This window comes from Orcinus orca, chromosome 14 (assembly GCF_937001465.1).
Source record: "Orcinus orca chromosome 14, mOrcOrc1.1, whole genome shotgun sequence".
Taxonomy (NCBI): Eukaryota; Metazoa; Chordata; class Mammalia; order Artiodactyla; family Delphinidae; genus Orcinus; species Orcinus orca.
Window position 1 is genome coordinate 4,860,698 of NC_064572.1, and position 2,982 is coordinate 4,863,679.

The window sequence follows — 2,982 nt, forward strand, 5'->3', positions numbered from 1 at the left end:
AGCCCACACACCTAGAGTCCGTGCTCTGCAACAAGAGAAGCCACCGCAATGAGAAGCCGCGCGCCACAACAAAGAGTGGCCCCCGCTCGCCACAACTAGAGAAAGCCCATGCAACAACGAAGACCCAATGCACTCAAAAATAAAATAAGTTAAATAAATTTAAAAAAGAATTATTTGTAAAAATAAATAAATAATAAATATTGGTGACGTAAAGAAAATAGCACAACATGAAAGTTGTGAGTTAAGTTTTATTGGGGGCAAAATAAAGACTATATCCTGGGAGACAGAATCTCAGATAGCTCCAAGAAACTGTTCCAAAGAGGCAGGGGGAAGGTCAGTGTATATGTAATTTTGGTGAAGGGGGAGTACACGCAATCGAGCACATATAATTTTTGCAGAAGGTTTCTGCTCATCTCATGCAGGCTCCGGCTAGTGACGTCACCATGAAGGATTTCAATGCTTCTCTAGACACGAGGAGATACAAGAACTGGGCTCATAAAATCAGCTCCTGAAAGTATCTAACTCTCTGAAGAGCTGTCCTGCCAGCTTCCCCCGAGCACAGAGCACGTCATTTCCGCTCTCCACCCTGAACTCCTTTCAGGGGGTGTTGAAGGTCAGCGGCTGCAGCAGCTGCACCAGCACCTGATTTAATCCTTATCGAGGTAGATGGCAAGTGCCGATCCATAGCTGACAATACGCTCCAAATAATTTTATTCCTTTAAGACGGAAAAGTAAAATACAATAAATTCTGATTCTGCCATGTTTAAACTATAAAACTTAACATAGTGTGTTTTACTACACTGTTTTTTTTACTCTTTTTTTTTTTTTTTTTTTTGCGCTACGCGGGCCTCTCACGTTTGTGGCCTCTCCCGTTGCGGAGCACAGGCTCCGGACGCGCAGGTTTAGGGCCATGGCTCACGGGCCCAGCCGCTCCGCGGCATGTGGGATCTTCCCGGACTGGGGCACGAACCCGTGTCCCCTGCGTCGGCAGGCGGACTCTCAACCACCGCGCCACCAGGGAAGCCCTGATTTTTTACTCTTTCAATACGTTTTCAACTAGATCCACGTTACCTGCACATCATCCGTGTATAGTCTGTTAGTTAAGGTCTTTGAACAAAGGAATAAGTGGATAATTCCGTGCGGTTGAGAACAAGGGGCGGAAACATTTCTCTTGGCCGCTAAAAAATAGGGACATTTTTACAACCTTCCGGGGGCGTCTGAGGAAACGCAGCAGAGTCTGTCCGCGACGGTGAACTCTCCTGGTCGCCGGCGCCCCAGCTCCTTCCCCGCGGCCTGAGGGTCCGGGGCTCCGCCGCGCCGCCCGCGAGGACACGCCTTGGGCGGAGCTCCTCCCGCCAACCGCCCCGCGTCCGGAACAGACGCCCCGCCGGGAACAGCCTCCACGCCGCCGGCCCCTCGGAGACGGGATCCGAGGGACAACAAGCGACATCGAACGTTACCTGAGAAGGTGGGGATACACCGCGCGGGGCGGCCGGAAAGGAAGACGCGGAACCTCGAGGAGCGGACACAGCCCCTTTGCACCGGCCGGGGCACGGGCGGGGAACGTTTTTCTCCTGCAGACCAGCCAGCCCCACACGCGGGCCCGCAACCGCCATGGCGCCTCCACTCCGTCCTCAGGGAAGACCGCCCATCAAGTCCGGGTGCAGTTGAGCATGCGCCCCATCGCCTGTGAAATAGTGGCTTCGTGCCCCCCCTGCAGGCCCTTGGGGGAAGTGTAGGATGCTCGAAATAATTGGAGAACATGGGGCCCCTCCCAGCCAGGATGCTAAGTTACTCAAAATCTCAGTGCCCCAGCCTCTCTGCTGATGGCACTGGTGATGCTCTGATCCAGCCATGCCCGCTCTCTTGCCTGGGATGTGCCCCACTCTTTGGAGTCATGTCATCTGGTTTTTAGGTCATCCCCCCAAAAATGATAATAACCTCTATTCTATACTACAATGACAGTATCCATTTCAGGTCCCTAGAAAAGAGCAACCAATTTCCACCATCAGATTCTCCACTGGATCTTCAACCTGTTAGACACAGAGGACAGCTGCTCTGCTTGGAATAAAATTCTCTATAGTAATATACAGAGTTGATCACAATCACAAATAACTGAAACAGAAGATGAGAGTAGAAAATCTATGGACTTTTCCTCATTTGAGAATAGGAGTCCACAGTTAATTCCAAGAAATCGTTAGCTATTTGAAGCAGTGGAATACAGCTGACATACCTTGGAGCTTGTCAGGGAGGGAATCAAACTGTGTTTTCCCTCATTTAGCAAATCCTCAAAAAATAAGGAAACAAGAAAAAACATTCTGCTTATGACCACCTTTATTCAATTATATTTTTATGCACAAGAAAGTAATGTAAAATACGTTAAATATAAAATATCAGAAAACAAAATGATAATGTATTTAAGATACACATTTCTAACATCCAAAATTATTTACAAAATTCAAAATCAGTTCCTTAAATAAACAAACTCATGAATTACATTTTAAAACTTATCCTTTCAGAACTTCACGTGGGATTTTCTGTTTTCAGACTTTGGAAAGTAATTTTTCTTGAAAAAATTTCTTCAGAACGTACTTTTGTTACAGACTTTAAAATTAGCTGCTTAACAGATATACATGAAAATATCAGTTGTTTGAACCTTTCATAAACTTACACTCACATCATATAACAGCTCAACAAAGGCTTTGAAATAGCAAATGATTCTGCTTGTTGATTTTCTTCCAATAAGAGATTCAGGGACCCAGCAACCTTCAATTTGTGGATTGTCCAACAACAACATGTGCTTTCAACTACGGGTATGTTCCTTGGGTTTATTCCACTCAGTTGTAAAGGGAAAATGTATGGCAAATCAGGGAGCGTGTTTCCAGGGCCTGAGCCTCTACAAAGAAAATATCACTTCCACCCCCAATTTACTTTCTGGGAACCACTCCACTGTGAATGATCTTCGTGCTTAGGGCTCCAGAG

The 2,982-nt window shown here is 46.7% G+C and overlaps 1 long non-coding RNA gene across 1 annotated transcript; it reads right to left on the minus strand.

Annotated features, from left to right (window-relative positions):
• Positions 1 to 234: 234 nt before the first annotated feature.
• LOC125961036 (uncharacterized) lies at positions 235 to 1,595 on the minus strand. Its single transcript, XR_007471333.1, has 2 exons — positions 1,461 to 1,595; positions 235 to 716 (listed from the first exon to the last, which is right to left on the minus strand). It is a non-coding gene; the product is annotated as an uncharacterized LOC125961036 (long non-coding RNA).
• Between the last annotated feature and the right edge of the window lie 1,387 nt (positions 1,596 to 2,982).